General features: G+C 42.5%; 1 long non-coding RNA gene across 1 annotated transcript; it reads right to left on the bottom strand.

Moving 5' to 3' along the window:
* Positions 1 to 415: 415 nt before the first annotated feature.
* On the bottom strand, positions 416 to 13,369 carry LOC149444754 (uncharacterized). Its single transcript, XR_016306523.1, has 2 exons — positions 12,673 to 13,369; positions 416 to 1,815 (listed from the first exon to the last, which is right to left on the bottom strand). It is a non-coding gene; the product is annotated as an uncharacterized LOC149444754 (long non-coding RNA).
* Between the last annotated feature and the right edge of the window lie 342 nt (positions 13,370 to 13,711).

Genomic DNA, 13,711 nt, shown 5'->3' with positions numbered 1-13,711 from the left:
AATCTCCGCTAACTTCCGGGTCCTGAACACAGGATGGGCACCATTTAGAAAATGCTTTGATTAGATGAGGTGGAGGGTATGACCTCACAGCCTTAACTCTCCACCTGGTCCAATCAGAGAATGCGTTGAATTTAATTGAAAAAATGCAAAGGAATTTCTGAATGGTCAAAAATATTGGCACCCCTGCATTTCTGTCAGATAATGCACCACTTTGCCCAGAAAATTGTTGCAATTACAAATATTTAGGCATTCTCATGTTTATTTCTTTTTTTTTTTATTGGTATGACACAAAAAAGTGGAGAAACAAAAAACCAAATCTGACACATTCCACTCAAAACTCCAAAAATGGACTGGACACAATTATTGGCATGCTTTTGAAAATTGTAAGAAATAATTGCATTCCAAGTTTGTGATGCTCCTGCCATTTGTAATTGTATCGATTAACAGGTGCTGGCAATATAGAAATCCCACCAGCAACCAGTTAAAATGGTGAAAAATTTACTCAACCTCTCTGTTGAAAAGAATTGCAAGAGAACAGCATAGAATTGTCGGAGGTTTTAAGAACAAAAATTGTGGAAAATCATGGACAATTTCAAGGTTACAAGTCTTTCTCCAGAGATCTTAATGTTCCTGTGTCCATTGTGCACAACATTGTCAAGAAGTTTACAGTCTATGGCACTGTTGAAAAGAATTGCAAGAGAACAGGAAAGAATTGTCTGAGGTTTTAAGAACAAAAATTGTGGAAAATCATGGACAATTTCAAGGTTACAAGTCTTTCTCCAGAGATCTTAATGTTCCTGTGTCCATTGTGCACAACATTGTCAAGAAGTTTACAGTCTATGGCACTGTAGCTAATTTTTCACAACTTGCTGACCATGATGAAGTAGCAGACTTGGTAACACATGTGGTCAGAATAGCACCAGTTGCACAGCTCCCACTGTACACAGGACAATATCTTTTGGCACACTGACTTATGAAGGTCAGTACTCCCTCTGACTGTGCATGCAGCTTTGTGATGCAATCTGTTGGCATATTAGAAAACTAGTCTCAAAACTGTTTGATACCACCTTACACAGTACTTTTCCTGATCTTACAATCTCCCAAATAGGGATTAATATTATAAACTAAATATGTAACACAGGAAACTTTTGCCTGAATTCCCGACGTATTTAAAGACTTTCTATTCTTCAGGGGAAATCAGATGGACCTTACAGTTCAAAGTAAATGAGAAGGTAAACTACATCAACCAAATACCTTCTAACATCCTATTATAGGATCTATAAGTGAGCTACTTACACCGAGTTGCATTAAACCTGTAAGATACATCAAACTTCTTACTTTCTTATTAAATTCTTAGTTAGTCTGGCTGAAAAAAGACAAAAGTCCATCCATTTCAACCATGAAATAAAAAAAAAGGTTATAATCCTATTCCACAGTTGATCCAGAGGAAGACAAAAAAAACCCAGCAAAGCATGAACCAATTTGCTCCTGCAGGGGAAAAAAATTCCTTCCTGATCCCCCGAGAGGCAATGGGATATTCCCTGGATCAACTTTACGTATAAATGTTATATCCAGTTATATTCTGTGTATCCAAGAAAGAATCCAGGACTTTTTTAAAGCAATCCACTGAGCTGGCCAGAACCAACTCTTGAGGGAGTCTATTCCACATGTTCACAGCTCTTCTTCAAAAAGGATAATATGGCCTGTAGATGCATGTTACAACCAAGGAAATCAATGGATTCCAGAAGAAAGCCCCTCAGGGAGGCAGCGGGGAAAAGCCCTGCACCAAAACATATGCAAAGATCCCCTAGGATGCTGCAAGATATAAAAAAAACAAATAAGGAGAAAGAACTAATGACATAAAAACCAACCAAGAAAACAACCAAAAATAAAAACACTTAATACAATAAAATTATTTTTTACCCTTAAAATACATCACAAATATTAAAAAACATGCCTCCAAAGTACCTAAATGAATATTCCTCCAGCTGTATGGCCAACCGCAGCCACCACCAACACGATCCTCCATGCCACCTGGAGACCCATTTAAAAGTGCCCAAAATAGGAAGGGGAGGTCTCTTCTGGTGGCCTGCAGCACCATAGTGCTGCAGCCTACCAGCCAGACCACCGCTACCACTCCAGACAGTCTCCAAACACACCCTTCTACACTCACAGGACACTTTATTAGGTACACCTTGCTAGTACCGAGTTGGACCCCTTTTTGCATTAATTATTCATGGCATAGATTCAACAAGGTGTTGGAAACATTCCTCATAGATTTTGCTGCATATTGACATGAGTTACTGTTGCCTTTCTATCATCTCAAACCAGTCTGCCCATTCTCCTCTGACTGCAAAAAGGCATTCTCCTCCAGACAACTGCCGCTCACTGGATATTTTATCCTTTTCGGACCATTCTCTGTAAACCTTAGAGATGGTTGTGCATGAAAATCCCAGTAGATGAGCAGTTTTTTAAATACTCAGACCAGCCCATCTGGCACCAACAACCACACCAGGTTCAAAGTCACTTCAATCCCCTTTCTTCCCCATTCTGATGCTCGGTTTGAACTTCAGAAAATTGTCTTCACCACGTCTAGATGCCTAAATGCATTGAGTTGCTGCCATGTGCTTGGCTGATTAGCAATTTGTGTTACCAAGCGATTGATCAGGTGTACCTAATGAAGTGGCCTGTGAGTGTATACTATAATAGTTTCTGAATGACGCCTATGCCAAGCAAACAACTTCCTGTGTTCAGAATGCAGCAGGGCCGCTCGGCATGGGACCTGAAGCTAGTGGAGATCATTAGAGTAGCGGTGCTTACTACAGTGATTTCCAGCTTCTAGAGGGGTCCCACAGACATGATATATACATAGTTACAGTTACACTTAGCCAAGCTTGACCAATGCAATTATGTAAAAATATCCATGCCTAGAATTCTTCTTTAACAAAGATGTAAACCCCAACTGAATGACATTTAGTTTGCTAAAGCATGGTGTATCATAAACATAGTTTTAAAAGTAAAAAGCTTATAAAAAGTAAAATGCTGATCTCCTGCAGTGCCTACATACACTCCAGTGATGTCTGCATGGTATTTCTAAAGGCAGGCTGCTGATGGTGATTATCTCTGCATATGAAGTCTCTTTTGAAAGACCATGTGAGAGAGTAATAACACAGGAGCACAATTTCAAGACAAGATAAGTCACCCTATAACAGGAAGTGACTTAACAAAGACCATAATGGCAGGATCACCAGGCATAATTTAAACAAAAACTGCAAGTTTAAAAAGATTGAACATTAATTTTAAAATGACATAAAAAAATAAACATAGATACATAGTCAGTTTGAAAAAAGACACCTAGTTCAACCAATAAAATATATATATTATATATATACACAGTGCATCCAGAAAGTATTCACGGCGCTTAACTCTTGCCACATTTTATTATTTTACAGCCTTATTCCAAAATGGATTAAATTAATTTTTTTCCTCAACATTCTATAAAATTTTACCCCATAATGACAACATGAAAGAAGTTTGTTTTGAAAAAAAATACATGTACATAAGTATTCACAGCCTTTGCCATGACACTCAAAATTGAGCTCTGGTGCATCCTGTTCTCACTGATCATCCTTGAGAAGTTTCCACAGCTTGATTGGACTCCACCTGTGGGAAATTCAGTTGATTGGACATGATTAGGAAAGGCATAAACCTGTCTGTATAAGGTCCCATAGTTACCAGTGCATGTCAGAGCACAAACCAAGCCATGAAGTCCAAGGAATTGTCTGTAGACCTCCGAGACAGAATTGTATCAAGGTACAGATCTGGGGAAGGATACAGAAAAATTTCTGCAGCATTGAAGGTCCCAATGAGCACAGTGGCCTCCATCATCTGTAAATGGAAGAAGTTTGGAACCACCGGCAAGCTTCCTAGAGCGGGCCGCCAGGCAAAAATGAGCAATCGAGTGAGAAGGGCCTTAGCCAGGGAGGTTACCAAGCACCTGATGGTCACTCTGAAAGAGCTCAAGCATTTCTCTGTGGAGAGAGGAGAACATTCCAGAAGAACAACCATCTCTGCAGCACTCCACCAACCAAGCCTGTATGGTAGAGTGGCCAGACGGAAGCCACTCCTCAGTAAAAGGCAAATGGCACCCTGCCTAGAGTTTGCCAAAAGGCACCTGAAAGACTCTCAGACCATTAGAAACAAAACTCTCTGGTCTGATGAAACAAAGATTGAACTCTTTGGCCTGAATGCCAAGCATCTTGTCTGGAAGAAACCAGACACCCCTCACCACAGGAACTGGGAGACTAGTCATTCAAAGGAAAGATGAATGCAGCAAACCTGTTCCAGAGTGCTCTGAACCTTAGACTGGGCCAACGGTTCACCTTTCAACAGGACAACAACCCTAACCTCTTGGCGCTGGCTGAACACAAATGTGCGGCCTCCCAGCGCCTGGGCCTAGGTGCCGAGCGGCCGCACATTTGTGTTCTACTAAAAAAACACATATGTACTGAGAGCGCGCGCCCTACGCGCTCCCAGCACACACGTTCGGTACTCACGGAAAGGTCCCGATCTCCTCTTGTGATCGGGACCTTTCCCGATCATGTGACCACGATGACAGCGACTCACAGTGGTCACATGACCCTAAAACCCCGCCCACCTCCTGGCTTCTGGAACCCTGAAAGGGCCGGGAGGCACCGGCACCAAGGGGCTAAGCACACAGCCCACATAACAAAGGAGTGGCTACGGGCCAACTCTGTGAATGTCCTGGAGTGGCCCAGCCAGAGCCCAGACCTGAAACCCGATTGAATATCTCTGGAGAGAAATGAAAATGGCTGTGCACTGACGCTCCCCATCCAACCTGATGGAGCTTGAGAGGTACTGCAAAGAAGTATGGGAGAAATTGGCCAAAAATAGGTGTGCCAAGCTTGTAGCATCATACTCAAAATTACTTGAGGCAAAGGCTGTGAATACTTACAGTGGGGATCGAAAGTTTGGGCACCCCAGCTAAAAATTTGTATTAATGTGCATAAAGAAGCCAAGGAAAGATGGAAAAATCTCCAAAAGGCATCAAATTACAGATTAGACATTCTTATAATATGTCAACAAAAGTTAGATTTTATTTCCATCATTTACACTTTCAAAATAACAGAAAACCAAAAAATGGCATCTGCAAAAGTTTGGGCACCCTGCAGAATTTATAGCATGCACTGCCCCCTTTGCCAAGCTGAGACCTGCCAGTGTCATGGATTGTTCTCAATCATCGTCTGGGAAGACTAGGTGATGTCAATCTCAAAGGTTTTAAATGCCCAGACTCATCTGACCTTGCCCCAACAATCAGCACCATGGGTTCTTCTAAGCAGTTGTCTAGAAAACTGAAACTGAAAATAGTTGACGCTCACAAAGCTGGAGAAGGCTATAAGAAGATAGCAAAGCGTTTTCAGATGTCAATATCCTCTGTTCGGAATGTAATTAAGAAATGGCAGTCATCAGGAACAGTGGAAGTTAAAGCAAGATCTGGAAGACCAAGAAAAATATCAGACAGAACAGCTCGCAGGATTGTGAGAAAAACAATTCAAAACCCACGTTTGACTGCACGATCCCTCCAGAAAGATCTGGCAGACACTGGAGTTGTGGTACACTATTCCACTATAAAGAGATACTTGTACAAATATGGTCTTCATGGAAGAGTCATCAGAAGAAAACCTCTTCTACGTCCTCACCACAAAAATCATCGTTTGAACTTTGCAAATGAACATATAGACAAGCCTGATGCATTTTGGAAACAAGTTCTGTGGACCGATGAGGTTAAAATTGAACTTTTTGGCCGGAATGAGCAAAGGTACGTTTGGAGAAGAAGGGGCACAGAATTTAATGAAAAGAACCTCTGTCCAACTGTTAAGCATGGGGTTGGATCAATCATGCTTTGGGGTTGTGTTGCAGCCAGTGGCACAGGGAACATCTCACGAGTAGAAGGAAAAATGGATTCAATAAAATTTCAGCAGATTTTGGATGGTAACTTGATGCCATCTGTGAAAAAGCTGAAGTTAAAGAGAGGATGGCTTCTACAAATGGATAATGATCCTAAACACACCTCGAAATCCACGGGGGATTACATCAAGAGGCGTAAACTGAAGGTTTTGCCATGGCCTTCACAATCTCCTGACCTCAACATAATTGAAAATCTATGGATAGACCTTAAAAGAGCAGTGCGTGACAGACAGCCCAGAAATCTCAAAGAACTGGAAGACTTTTGTAAGGAAGAATGGGCAAAGATACCTCAAACAAGAATTGAAAGACTCTTGGCTGGCTACAAAAAGCGTTTACAAGCTGTGATACTTGCCAAAGGGGGCAGTACAAGATAATAACTCTGCAGGGTGCCCAAACTTTTGCAGACGCCATTTTTTTGTTTTCTGTAATTTTGAAAGTGTAAATGATGGAAATAAAATCTAACTTTTGTTGACATATTATAAGAATGTCTAATCTGTAATTTGATGCCTTTTGGAGATTTTTCCATCTTTCCTTGGCTTCTTTATGCACATTAATACAAATTTTTAGCTGGGGTGCCCAAACTTTCGATCCCCACTGTATGTACATGTGGGTTTTTTTAGTTTTTTATTTTTAATAAATTGCAAAGATTTTAAAACGAACTTCTTTCATCTTCTGTCATTATGGTGTATTGTTTCTAGAATGTTGGGGAAAAAATGTATTTAATCCATTTTAGAATAAGGCTGCAACATAACAATATGTGGCAAAAGTTAATCGCTGTGAATACTTTCTGGATGCACTGTGTGTGTGTATATATATATATATATATATATATGTATGTACAGTATATATATATAGATTGTATGTATATATATTGAACATTACTTTTAAAATTACATTAAAAAAATGCAGCATAGATACACTATATTGCCAAAAGTATTGGGAAACCCCTCCAAATCATTGAATTCACATGTTCCAATCACCTCCATGGCCACAGATGTATACAATCAAGCCCCTAGGCATGCAGACTGCTTCTACAGACATTTGTGAAATAATGGGTTGCTCTCAGGAGCTCAGTGAATTTAAGCTTTGGTACCGTGATAGGTTGCCACCTGTGCAATAAGTCCATCCGTGACATTTCCTTGTTACTAAATATTCCATGGTATTATAAGTGGAAGCAGCTGGGAACTACAACAACTCAGCCACCAAGTGGTAGGCCACGTCACATGACAGAGCGGGGTCAGCGCATGCTGAAGCGCACAGTGCGCTAAAGTCACCAACTGTCTGCAAAGTCAATAGCTAAAGACCTCCAAACTTCATGTGGCCTTCAGATCAGAACAACAACAGTGCGTAGAGAGCTTCATGGATAGGGTTTCCATGGCTGAGCAGCTGCATCCAAGCCTTACATCACCAAGTGCAATGCAAAGCATTGGATTCCGTGGTGCAAAGCACGCCACCACTGGACTCTAGAGCAGGGGAGACGTGTTCTCTAGAGTGACCAATCACGCTTCTCTGTCTTGCAATCTGATGGATGTGTCTGGGTTTTGAAGGACAACAGTACTTGCCTGACTGCATTGTGCCAAGTGTAAAGTTTGATGGAGGGTGGATTATGGTGTGAGGTTGTTTTTTAGGGGTTGGACTTGGCCCCTTAGTTCCAGTGAAGGGAACTCTTAAGGCATCAGCAGGGGCGGACTGACAACTCATGGGGCCCCGGGCAAAAAAGCCTATGAAAAAGGTACCAGGGGCATCTCATGGGGCCCCATACAGACCCCAGGCCCTCGAGCAGTGCCCGAGTTGCCAAATGGTCAGTCCGCCCCTGGGCATTAGCATACCAAGACATTTTGGACAATTTAATGCTCCCAACTTTGTGGGAAAAGTTTGGGGGTGGCCCCTGCCTGTTCCAACATGACTGCCCACCAGTGCCCAAAGCAAGGTCCATAAAGACATGGATGAGCGAGTTTGGGGTGGAGGAACTTGACTGGCCTGCACAGAGTCCTGACCTCAACCCCATAGAACTCCTTTGGGATGAATTAGAGCAGAGACTGCGAGCCAGGCCTCCTCCCCCGACATCAGTGCCTGACCTCACAAATGCACTTCTGGAAGAATGGTCAAACCTTCCCATAGACACCCTCCTAAACCTTGTGGACGGCCTTCCCAGAAGAGTTGAAGCTGTTATAGCTGCAAAGGGCGGGGCCAACTCAATATTGAAGCCTACGGACTAAGACTGGGATGCCATTAAAGGTCATGTATGTGTAAAGGCAGGAGGCACTATACTTTTGGCAATATAGTGTACATAATCAGGTTGAAAAAAGTCCATCTAGTTCAACAAATTAAAAAAAACAAAAATAAAAAAGGGGGGGATATGAGGTAAGAAACATAAGAGGTTTTAGTGATTGGCTTTACATAGATGTTAAATATTCCTTTCTAGAGGATATTTCTTTTTTAAACAAAATAAAACAAAAAATAAAGCTTTGTGTTTGCAGCTGGCTATCATGTTAACGTATATTATGCAAGCTGTAAATAATGCAGAAGTTGTGTTTGCAGCTGCTACCTGCCATCTCAAGAAGTTCACATAATGAAAACCATTCCCTATTCTTCCTTTTTATGCATCAGACAATAAAACAGACCCAATTTATTCCCATCCATTGCCCAGCCACAGAGGTATTTGTATGCCAGATATACTGTAGTTGATTAAAATTTAGTTTGCTCCATCTGGAGATCTTGAAATTTCCATTATCTTGTTGGTCATTCCTGGTTATCTGTAGAAAAAGGAGACGAAAGATGCACAGGGAGGAAACAGAGAAACTGAATTTAACTGGAAAAGATAGCTGGGAAAAAAAAATCACTTTTTTTTAAAATTATTTTTGTCTCTGAGAGACATAAAATGTATACATATCATTATTTCAATCACAAGTGCAAGAAATTCCATTTTTAAAGAGACAGTTGCTTTCCTAACCCATCAACCATGTACTCACAATATGAAAAAAAATGGATACCCATGTTGTATCCAAAAAAATCAAAGCTTGGGCCTCAATTCAAAAACTCCAGGCTCCCTTCTGCCTAAAATAAAACAACAGCTACAGATGCCATACTCACATAGTTACTTACTTAGTCAGGTTGAAAAACATACCATCCAGTTACGGAGTCATTTAGACACCAAACCATCTAATTTAACCAATAGAGAAAAAAAAAAGAAACAAATAGAAAACTTCTATATACACAACCACAGTTGATCCAGATGAAGGCAAAACCCCCAATAAAGCATGGTCCAGTGAGGGGCAAAAAAATTCCATCCTGATTCCCCTGGAGGCAATTGGATATTCCCTGTATCAACTACTCCTGGTTAACCAGTAGAAACTACCCCTGGTTCAACAAATAAAAAAAATACATCTCTGGCGTTGTTCCCCAGAGTGCAATAAATCCAGCAATGCATCAACTCTTCCAGGGGGAATGATAACCAGCATCACTTCACCCATTTCCTGCGAGTCAAGGGGGTCAAGGCCCAACCTCAGCCCTTGACTCACAGCAGATTATAGCTGATCTGAGAAAAGAGATTCATCCCTGAAATACATCTGCAGGCTGACCGCACCATCAGTAGGACACCCTGCCATTTGTGTGGCCTTCTCCATGGTCTTATAGGCTTTACACACATGCCATGTTTGTGAGTATGTTTTTTTGTCCTTTTTCACATTTTTAAATAAACTTTGGATAATGCACTAGGTGTTTGTGCCACCTGTATGTTTTTTTCTAGTTGTTGATTTCCCGGTCTGAGGAGGACTGCATCTCCGGGACGCTATCCATAGGCTATTCATGCTCTTGCTCCCCTAGCCTTCCCCTTGCATTGATTCCCTCGAGGAGCTGGAGAGTATACATACTGTATATGTACTCTCAGAGACCTGGGGGGTACAAATAAAATCTGGGGAGAACAGCTAGCCCTAGTACCCACCTATTCCCAGCCTTGAACGGAGCTGAGAGTGGGGCTATGTCATTATGTACAAACCTTCCAACATTAGAACTAGAGAAAGACATCTTGGAAGGGAATTAACGTGCAACAAGCTACGCTGCAGTCCTTGTATCCACACAATAGGCTTTATGTGCTGTGCAATAAATGATAATTTTACAGACGCATAAAAAGCTAAACAATATATACAAAGAAGACCAACTACATTGGAGAGGCAAAAGTCCTAAATTAGACATTGGGGCACCTGCTCAGGGCTCAGTAGTAGATGACTACTGACCCCTGAACTCTGCATCACTTACTGCTGACCCCTAAACTATGTGTAACTTATTACTGACCCCTGAACTCTGCATCACTTACTACTGACCCCTAAATTCTGTGTCACTTACTACTGACCTCTGAACTCTGCATCACTGTCTACTAACCTCCAAGCATCACTTACTACTGAATTCTGTGTAACTTACTACTGACCTCTGAATCACTGTCTACTGACCTCCAAGCATCACTTACTACTGAATTCTGTGTCACTTACTACTGACCCCTAAACTCTGCATCACTTACTACTGACCCCTAAACTCTGTGTCACTTACTACTGACCTCTGAACTCTGCATCACTGTCTACTGACCTCCAAGCATCACTTACTACTGAATTCTGTGTCACTTAGTACTGACCTCTGATATCTTTGTCACTTACTACTGAATTCTGTGTCACTTACTACTGGCCTCTGAAATCTTTGTCACTTACTACTGACTTCTGAGTCGCTTACTACAGAGGTCAGGGGGGAAGAGTACATGACTCAGTGGTCAGTGATCCCCCGCCACACAGTACTGTCAAACATCTCTCCCCTCTACAACTTACCACTACGTTTGCTCTTCATGCACTCATCACCCACATCTTCCTTGGTCCAGTAGGCTGGGCTAAATCAGAGCCAATCACATCCCTGCTATGGGGGAACGCCCCCTACCTCCTCTTACCCCCCATCCCCCACCCCCTACTCCCTGCACTGACGTTTAAAAAACATGGATCTGTACACTGCTGCAGTTTCCTGTAACAAGTGCAGCTGCAGTGGAGGCACAGAAGGGGACCTAATGGTATTTCTCACAAGTGTGCTGTGTAATGTGAGGGCACAGTGGGTCCCACAACATTGTACCCATGGAGGACATGCCTGAAGACCAACGTGAGTACAAATGTATGTAGTAATGAATAGGGCTCCGGCACACATACACAGAATAAATAATGAGACCCAGCAAGGATGCTTTTATAAGCAATGTAGTGTGATTCTAGGCAGAGTGAAAATTGCTGGATTAGGGACAATGGTAACTTCAGGGGGGTGGGGGCATGCTTCAAAAACAACTTATATCAAGGGTAAAGTTGTCCTTTAGGCCTCATGCACACAGAGTGTTTGAATTGGGGATTCCACATCATTTGGACCAGCTTTGAGCGAGTGGTAGGCTAAGGTGAGGAACCTGCTGGTTAGGGATAGTGCTTAGTGCAAGTAAAGGTTCCTGGTCAGTAGGGACAGAGTGAGAGACACTGACAAGTGCTGGAGAATGTTCCAAGGATCACTTTCAGCATCATTTATTTATTTCAGGTACTTATATAGCGCCATCAATTTTACACAGCACTTTACATACATATATTGTACATTCACATCAGTCCCTAACCCTCAAGGGGCTTACAATCTAAGGTCCCTATCTCCCATTCATACATACACATACTAGGGACAATTTAGACAGGAATCAATTCACCTACCAGCATGTCTTTGGAGTGTGGGAAAAAACCAGAGTACCCGGAAGAAACCCACGCAAGCACAGGGAGAACATGCAAACTCCAGGCAGGTGGTGCCATGGTTGGGATTTGAACCAATGACCCTAGTACTGCCAGGTGGACCTGCTAACCATTTAGCCACTGTGCTGCTCAAAACATGCAAACTCCAGGCAGGTGGTGCCATGGTTGGGATTCAAACCAGCAACCCTGGTACTGCCAGGTGGAAGTGCTAACCATTAAGCCACTGTGCTGCTCAAAACATGCAAACTCCAAGCAGGTGGTGCCATGGTTGGGATTCAAACCAGCAACCCTTGTACTGCCAGGCGGAAGTGCTAACCATTGAGCCACCGTGCTGCTCAAAACATGCAAACTCCAAGCAGGTGGTGCCGTGGTTAGGAATCAAACCAGCAACCCTGGTACTGCCAAGCAGAAGTGCTAACCATTGAGCCACCGTGCTGCTCAAAACATGCAAACTCCAAGCAGGTGGTGATGTGGTTAGGATTCAAACCAGCAACCGTAGTACTGCCAGGTGGAAGTGCTAATCATTTAGCCACTGTGCTGCTCAAAACATGCAAACTCCAGGCAGGTGGTGCCATGGTTGGGATTCAAACCAGCAACCCTGGTACTGCCAAGCAGAAGTGCTAACCATTGAGCCACCATGCTGCTCAAAACATGCAAACTCCAAGCAGGTGGTGCCGTGGTTAGGATTCAAACCAGCAACCGTAGTACTGCCAGGCAGAAGTGCTAATCATTTAGCCACTGTGCTGCTCAAAACATGCAAACTCCAGGCAGGTGGTGCCATGGTTGGGATTCAAACCAGCAAACCTGGTACTGCCAGGCAGAAGTGCTAACCATTAAGCCGCTGTGCTGCCCAGTATGCTGGCACATCATGGTTATACAAAATACCACCACCCCTCCAGCAGTGGTCGTCCTCCAGTAACACTACTGTAAGTTATCCTACCGTGGGCGGTGTTGATGCAATCTTGTTCCCCAGTGTGCCATAATGTTCTTCCATTGTAATTGCCACAATTATGAGCCAATACTATAAACGTACTGCAGTGCTAAGACTGTATGTGTGTATGTGGTTCCTCCCGAGTGCTTGTCCAAGGGCCTGCCAACAAGCTTCAATATATTACATTTCTGTTCCTGGTTTTAGATAAAATTTAAAACTCTTGTGGAGCAAAACTGTTGGCTGAAGAGTTGTCAGTTTTCATTTTTATTACCTTACTATCCAACAAAAGAAATATGTCCAACGCCTTTTGTTTCTCTCCCTCTCTCTTTTCTTATTCATGGTTCAAACTCAAGATAGTCTTCACAGAATGACAACGATTCCCAAAGTTAGAAAAAAAAATGAGAGGGTCAGCCAGTTTTTCAAGGAATTCATTAAGAACACAGTGAACGATTACTTTGAACATCCCTGCCAAGGCGGCCTGAACGGCTTGAAATCTGCTGATAAACGGGGCGCATAGAACATCCGAGAGTAAAGTTCACTGAGGCTTGCGTGTCCAGATAGACTTGGTCCGCTGCCAGCGGGTGAATCGGATGTCATTTGGACTCGGGTTGGAGGAGACAATCTGTTCCAGCAGCACTGGGGTCTGAAAGGGAGCCCAGCATCGATAATGCCGCGTACACCGTCTTTTTATCATCTAGAAAAATGATATTGGCAGAAGCCTGTTCAGATACTGGAGGAAGAGCAGTGAATATACCCAACCCAGGGCCCACGTCCAGGTGATTATCTAATGTGTGCCAGACGGAATGTGGGATTAAACAAGCAAATATTCATTGCAATCATTTTTCGGTGTGATTGTTGTGTGACTTCATGGAAAATATTTTATGCATGCATAGTAGAGGCCTTGCTTCAGTCTTTGATCCATTTTTAACCCCTTTTTTATTTCTAAATGTGGGAAGGAATCAGCAGTTTAATCTGGGTTTACTTATATCTGTACAATAGCAGAAGCCCAGTATTTTCCACTTTATCTTTCTTGTTTTAAAGCTGAATT

The sequence above is a fragment of the Staurois parvus genome, unplaced genomic scaffold (assembly GCF_062004578.1).
Source record: "Staurois parvus isolate SC_StPar_1 unplaced genomic scaffold, SC_StPar_1.0 ptg000779l, whole genome shotgun sequence".
Taxonomy (NCBI): Eukaryota; Metazoa; Chordata; class Amphibia; order Anura; family Ranidae; genus Staurois; species Staurois parvus.
This window is presented reverse-complemented; position numbering and strand designations above follow the sequence as displayed.